The sequence below is a fragment of the Primulina huaijiensis genome, chromosome 8 (assembly GCF_012295235.1).
Source record: "Primulina huaijiensis isolate GDHJ02 chromosome 8, ASM1229523v2, whole genome shotgun sequence".
Lineage (NCBI taxonomy): Eukaryota > Viridiplantae > Streptophyta > Magnoliopsida > Lamiales > Gesneriaceae > Primulina > Primulina huaijiensis.
In genome coordinates this window covers 21,653,219-21,661,002 of record NC_133313.1, presented here as the reverse complement: position 1 = coordinate 21,661,002, position 7,784 = coordinate 21,653,219, and the positions used below count along the sequence as shown (strand labels likewise).

The following is a 7,784-nucleotide window of genomic DNA, read 5'->3' as shown; positions in this document are numbered from 1 at the left end:
TTTTCCCTTTTCTCCCTTATTGAGCCTGGTTTGAATTAGGGCTGGACATTTTAAAACGGTTATCGGGTACCCGACACATATTTTCTTTTAAAAAAATCGGGTACACCCGAACCCGAAAATATAAATTTTGGTTAGTGTTCGATTTGTTAAATTCATACCCGGATGATATCGGGTACCAACAATGATTATTATTATTTTTGAAAATGGTACCCGATATTTTAAAGCCTGAATAAATGCTTCTGGATCTGGCCCATATCCAATTTTATTTTGCTCACTTGAAATCTTCAACCCTTCAATGAATAGTGAAGCCGTAACCATTAATAAGTGAGAAAGAGGCCATCATCGGCTGGAGTTAGAGCCAATGCCTTCTTTCGTGAGAGCCATAGGTCGTCACCGTCGGTTGGAGTCAAGGCCAGAGGTAGAACTCACCGCTCGAGAACAGAGTGGTGTGGTGAAGTGTGAAACTCTTCTTTCATGTTCTTGCTGCTGAGTAATTTGTGGAACAATTTTTTCTCAATGGACCAAAATCAAATATATTCGTTTAGTAGTAAAAGCATTTAAAACACCGTGCAAAAAAAAAAAAACATTAAACAGGCAAAACATTTACTTCTTTTGATTAAAACTCGAATAAAATTATTTAAACATCGATGGCTTATTATTGACATCAATATCTTAATTTTAGAACATGATCTCAAGTTCAATTAAAATAAATTTCTTCAAAAAATTGTTTTTTTTACGACGAGTGTTTGTGGAGGAGAATATCGAAAGAGAATTTTCGATATCAATTTATGTCGAATTGCCTTTTTTTTTTTTAAAATTTTTTGATTGAAAGAATATACATATATATTGTTTTCATCTATCATTAATATCATCTGAAAGAATATATAACTTTTTCTTAAATAAAAAAATTATTGATAAATTCATTTATAATAATGAAATAAATCAAGAAAATATTAATAAAAAAATTTATAATCTTTATGAGCAAAATAATATTATTGCACAGTTATATAAATCATACATATGTATGTTATTTTTTTAAAAAAGTCAACAAAACCTTAAGAAACCTCCGAACAAAATTTTTAGGGCATTGGAAATAGAGATGGTACTCAGTAGCAACACTACTGTCTCACTCTAAGCCCTATTTCCACTAATTAATCCCCGAATTTGATTCAGGTAAAACCCAGACATCGTACACTCTAACTTGTATGTGCATTGTTAATTCCGTGTTGAGTTTGTTGTGCATTTTGTTGGCTGGAATTGTAACAAAAAATGGTGTGTTGTAGGCAGCTGATGGAGATGGTTCTACAGGCAAAAGACGCGGTGGAGTGGGCATATAGAGCTGAGGGAGCTGTCAATTTGGTTCTTGCATACTGTGGAAACTCTCCTAGTTTTGTACCTTTTTTTCCTTTCTTTCTCTTTTCTCTTTTCTCCTTTGATTTTGTTTAATTGGATTTTGAGCGGATGATGTATATGTATGTTTTCACCTTGACCACATCGTTTTTGTCTTTTCAATTTCTCGCTATTTTAAAAGTCCTTTTGTTGGCCATGATGCAAGCTGCTGTATAAATTGTGGAGCCTGGCTTTTTTAGTGTTCGTAATTAATAGTAGTGGGTGAGAGGCCTGAGAAAATGTCCTTTCTTTTTCCTTGTTAATAACGGAAACTGATTTTTGTTAGATTTATTTGCTTTGAAATTTTGCATTGTATCAATTCGTGTTAAGAATATAAAAAACTTGAAATAAAATTTTGATGGTAGAGGTAGATGATTTTTGTTCTACAGATGCCTCAGTAATCTATTTTATATTATCTCTCAAGATGGGAAAAGGTTTAAGGATTCAAAAGGTCTCAAGAAATGGATCTGAATATGTAAATGGTCTTTCAGCTCTAACAAAGCACGAATACGTCCTGTGGGGAGAAGTGGATGGCATTGCCTCGGCCCCTACAAGGGAAATTGTAGAGCAACTGTACGTGCAACAAATAATGTGCCCTTTGTTGGGTTCTGAGCATGTTGACGCAGGGGTAAGTTGTTGACATGTCAATTCTGAAGGAAAGTATTATTGCTCTTGCATCAGACTTTAATTTTTATTCTCATTTCATCTATTTATTATCACCATGATGGTCATGAATTCTCCTCACCAAGTATATAAGTCGCACCCCTTTTCCTTTCATGTGCTTATTATGCTTGTTTATCCTTCGGTACATGCCTATTGTACCATTGCTCGTCCATTTTTGGATCTAAGGGTATAAGTACACGTTTTTCGTTACCTTATATTTGCTAAAGATATAAACTTGTTTCACACACACTCTACAACCTTTAATGACACATAAAGTAGATTTACTCGTTGCATGACCTACAGCGTTTTATCATGATGTAGTCGCTTAATAAATGTTGATTAAGTGATTGATGGACTAGTTATAAATTCCATGCATCCTTTGTTCTGTTGACGAGATCAGCAAATTGAAAAAAAGAACTGTTGTTGAGTTGACACAATATGGAAACTGGTTATGTCATTATCACCTCTGCAACTAATATACCGGATCATGCAATGGCTTTTGGCAGATTCGTGTTCTTGTGTCAAGAGAATTTTTGGAGGCAGTCGAAAATAGAGTTCTTCATTCTCGTCCTTCCTGGCGTGTTGATCATGCCAAAGTCAATCCCCTGTGTGACTCAGTTCTTCTTATTGCTGACCATTCAGTATTTCCTCTTGGTACCAGCTTCCCTTTAATTTCCTCGTGCCCTCCTTAATTTAGGTTGTCTGTATATGTATTCATTTATATCTTATCTTTGTCAGATCTATCTGTCGCTCAAACCACGAAATCTTTCCCGATGTTCTTTAACATAAGTGGACTAAGTATAGATATGCTTGCTCTATTGGAGATTTTTATTCCATCTACTGTTCAACTTGATGGCATCCTCAGTATTTACCCCACGACAACATTTTACCTTTAAAGAATGTTGTTTTTTGGCGTTGGATTTTGAAAATGCTTTGGCCATGTTATTCTACTATTTCATACCTGAAGACAGACGGGCTCATAAAATTTTGCTAGTTTGGAGAAATATTCTTGAAATATGTCTAGCTTACTGTTTAGAGAGAAAAATATATTTGCAAATCGTATTTCAGCATGTAAAGAAAATCTTCATGTTATAAGCTTTCATTTTTTTTTTATTGTCGGCATGAGTTAAAAATATGGGAGGGCTTAACTAAAAATCGTCCAATCAGTCTTTATGAGATTCAACCGAAAAACGGTCACAAATAAAAATTCCAATGTGAAAAACACATTGATCATAGTATCTTTTTCATTGAGAGTCTTAATAGGTCACATTTAAATTAGCAAGTCAATGGGTGCAGGCATGTGCACAAGATAGATTCCCCCTTGTTGCTGAAGATGCATATAATTGTGATTGAGGTAGTTTAGTCACATTTGATATTGTGATTCATCTTATTTGTGAAATCATCTCTCTTCAATTGAGTTTTTTTATGATCAAGGGAAAAATTTGGAGGCTATAGATGTGTTTACTTGCATTTCATATTACATTAGTGATTAGTGTCTCACGTTGGATAAACAATTCCCTAATCATGCTCTAATCTTTAGTCTCAGGTATGTTCAAGCCTCAAGGAGGATTTTTGCTTGTCTGTGGAGATTAAGGTCCTTCTCATGTCATATTTGTTACATGTTGTGTTCCTTAAATGTTACGCATAGCGTTTTAGAGATATAGGTTGTTTTTTATTGGCCTCTTATTTTTATCATCTCAATATATTTGAGAAAAATGAATGTATGTCATATTTGTTACATGTTGTGTTCCTTACATGTTTATACATATCGTGTAAAAGATATAAGTTGTTTTATATTGGCCTCTAATTTCTCTCATCTCAGGATATTTGAGAAAAGTGTCTGAAGTGGAAGAAAAGTACATCGAATTGATATTTGGGTAATATGTTTGATAGTTGCTTTGATATGCATTGATCGTCGTTGTATAATGATAGCTTTAAAATGATTGAGGAAAAGAAAGATTAGGTAATTATTGTGTTTGAAAACGATGAATTGATATTTGACTTGGTATGGTGTTTGATAATTTAGGGGATCTTTTTACATAGGTCTAGAGTCAAAATGATTTTTCTTCTTGAAATAGACTATACAGTGAGGACCAACAAAGTTAAGGCTATTCTTTCTTGAGCACCTCTTAGGGAATATAACGTATTTGATTTCTTCTCTTCTTCTAAAAATGCAGCCCAAATGTGGATTTCTTCCTACTTCACAATTTATCGTGGAAGAAAATGCTGTCAAAAGTAGAATTACTCGTTTTCAAATGCATCAATTTCTGAGACTACATCAAGGAAAGGTGACACATGGACCTGAACTACAATCCCCCTACCTGCAACTACCTAAGATATGTGTGTTTTTAATTGTTTTACCATTGCATTGCTTCAACTCCATATTAGTTTTTGTTGGTTGATGATGGCCCTAGCCTATCATCTTAGATCTATACCTATACTTGTACTAGTTTTCTTTCGGATTACTGATGAATTCTGTGTATGGATCTGTCCAGGTATCACAAATAAGCAAATATGACCCGCTAGATTTATTTTCAGGATCCAAGGATAGAGTACAAAAAGCAATTAACTCCTTTTTACTTACACCTCAGAATAATTTTCGGGTTTTCCTTAATGGTGCAATTGTTCTTGGAGGCCTAGATGTCGTTGACTGTAATGGTTGCACTATTGACCAAGCATTTGAGGATGCCCTCAGACATGTCATTCTTGCGAAAAATGGGGCGCATACAAATTATTTTTTGGAACTTGTAGGTGAGGCAATTTTCAACTCTGGTTTGCTGAATAGATTGCTTGAAGTACAAAAGCTTGACGTTATTGACATCGAAGAAGCCATTCATGCATACTATGACATTATTTCTGAGCCTTGTGCAGTATGTCAAGGAAAAGGTGAAAAAATATTCTCAAGAAAGTATTCATCCCTGCATTCAATGCCAATTCATGAAAGCTTAAAAATCGTGAGAGATTACTTGATATCTGCTACTGCCAAGGACCTAAGTATGATGATTAGTTTTAGATCTAGAAGTAATATGGATCAGGGATCGTCATATGATGTGGTATCTTTCATTGACCTGGATATGAAACCATTGAAGAAAATGGAGTAGTACTATGAGTTGGATCAACAGATAGTAAGTAATGATGTCAAGAAAGTAGAAAATGAGGAATAATTTGAAGATGGTGAATCATCAAATTCGTATTGATATAATGCCAAAAAGATGTTCCAATGCCAACGTGCAAATGAAATCTCAGGTACTTCGTAGTAGTTCATTTTCATTTCATTTTTTTATACCTAGTCTCTCCGTTGCATACTTGCAGATACCATTTTCTTTCGCAACCCTTAGATCTTTAGGTATTGCAAAATTTTTACTAAATGTAAAGGTGGAAAGAAATTTAGTCGGCTGGTTTTTCAAGTAATTCAAAATTATAGAACTCGAATCGAGGTAAAAGATATTCGAATATTTTTTCAGACCAAATGGAAACTGAAGTTATTTGTTGGATAGCTTGTGAGGTATAGATATGCTAAAAATTACACTACATCGCGAGCATAAGCCCAAAATCTGAGTGTTTGTTTAATAGAGATCGCTAATTAAGTTTTGACGAAACAAATCGAGCCCAAATTCAAACATTAATTGGAGCTTCATGTCATGCGCTAATTCTTGAAACTTGAGCCACATGCGATACTTAGATTTTCTTCCCCAAGAAGTTAAGTGAGACTAGAAACCACAAAAATACAAGAGAACAATGAAGCTTTTGAGAGAAAGTAACTTTATATAGCTTGAATGCTTTTACAAACTTGGATGGTCATAGATAAAGTGGGGAAGCCTATTTATACTACTCCCGTTAGGAATTAATGACTAAGTTGATTTCATATGTGGTGGAAATTAAGTTTCCAACAATATTGTTGGATATTCTACAAGATATTTACAAGTGAACATTCTAGAGAAAGATACATAATAGTGGTTTCTAGAGAATTACACTAAGTTCAAGTTTTCTAGAGAATTACATTAAGTTCAAGTGATCTCTAGAATGCTTGGAAGCCTCTTGGTGCTGCCTTTCTGTCACGGTCCTTGAGATTGAGCTCAGAAGTTTTTTTTATGAGCTTCAAGTTGGATAAAAAGTTTGAGCTCAAGCTGAATATGAAAATTGGCTAGCATTCAACTGGATTTGGTTTGTTTGGACCTTTCATAATTGGCGGTGTTGATGCCGCAGCAACCTCATCTTCATGATTTATGGTTAAAATTCAAAAAAGGAATCGGGTCTTAGTTGTAAGCTTGTACATTTTCCTTTATATCATGACTTCGTTTCTGCTCCACGTCTTTTTGATTTATCGAGTTAATTTGTTAGTAACTAGTTCACTTGCATGTGCATGCCTTGAAGTACCCAATTTCCCGCGATCGCGTGGTGATTATTGATTCATGACACCTTTTAAGTGCTGAAAACTCATCCTCCTCTCACTCTTGTAATTAAGGCTAAGTTCAAAAGTATCAGATTATTGCTGCTTGTCTCATTTTGAGTTCCTGTTATTCAATGGCTTTCGAAGTTGATATGAAATGAACTAAAGTGTATGGTTTGAATAATAATAATTGTTGTCACAGAATTAATTTCGGACCCAATACCCGAGTTGGATACTTGTGCTCTCCTTTTATACTCAATTTTATGTTAAGAGATGGCCATTCATGATGTCTCCGCAGAAATGTAAGATATGGTCTTCAGAAGAACACGACATCTTTTTTCCGCATAGAAAGAGAGCGACTACTGGAACTCTTGGATTGGCCAAATTTTGGATCAACTATGTGAAAAATGGCATATTGGGACTGCGCCTATCCACTTTTTTCTGCATAGAAAGAGAGCCACTGCTGGAACTCTTGGATTGGCGTCCTGTCAAATTTTGGATCAACTCTGTGAAAAATGGCATATTGGGACTGCGCGCCTATCCACTGTATGTTGTTTATGTACGTTCTATCTGTATCTTCTAAATCTCGAGACATTGTAAATGTTTGTTGTATCCTGTGTGTCTCTTACCCTGAAATGTAACTTATCTCACCCCATTAGGATTTTGTGCGTTGCTGTCTTTCATTGGGCTCTTAGAGATGAGATCTCTGTTTGATGACATTAATAAAAAATCTGAAACCTGATTTTGAATCTATATCCTTTTCTAATAACCTCTTTGTTTTTGGAAGAATTTAATTGAACTTTTTTGGTTGAAATTGTGAAAATTGAAGAGATAGAAAGTCTTCAGAAACTATAAACTATTTAGTCTGATTTTTTTTATTCAATTCAACTGAAAGTTGAGTGAAATATTTTCGTATTTGTTTAAATATAATTCTGATTTTTTTTTTCTGATTGTAAAAATTAAAATTTGATGCGATGTAAATAAAATACAAGATTTTGATGATTATGCTAAAACTATGAACGATTATTTGAATGCAAATGGTATCATCGAATAAATATTTAAAAAAAAAAAACAAAAAGTAGGCCATGTTGAGAAAATTTTAACGAACAAGAGGTCGAGCTTTTGAATTGAGTTTTCAAGCAAACACGTCCAGTAGTCAGTATCATGTTGATATGAAATCAGCTTCGAGTTTTGTTTCTAATCCATAAAGGTTCTGTAGGTGTTTGAAACAATTTTGTCTTCTCCATATTACTATATCTCTAGAGTCAATAATTTGATATGAAGAACTACTGAACCCACTTTATTTGTAGACTCTATGTGATCGAATATTTCTTTTACCCAT

General features: G+C 34.2%; 1 long non-coding RNA gene and 1 pseudogene across 1 annotated transcript; one reads left to right on the top strand and one right to left on the bottom strand.

Moving 5' to 3' along the window:
• Positions 1–296: 296 nt before the first annotated feature.
• Positions 297–6,982, top strand: LOC140983242 (inositol-pentakisphosphate 2-kinase-like; annotated as a pseudogene).
• Positions 6,185–7,534, bottom strand: LOC140983243 (uncharacterized). Its single transcript, XR_012176394.1, has 2 exons — positions 6,980–7,534; positions 6,185–6,869 (listed from the first exon to the last, which is right to left on the bottom strand). It is a non-coding gene; the product is annotated as an uncharacterized lncRNA (long non-coding RNA).
• Positions 7,535–7,784: the final 250 nt, after the last annotated feature.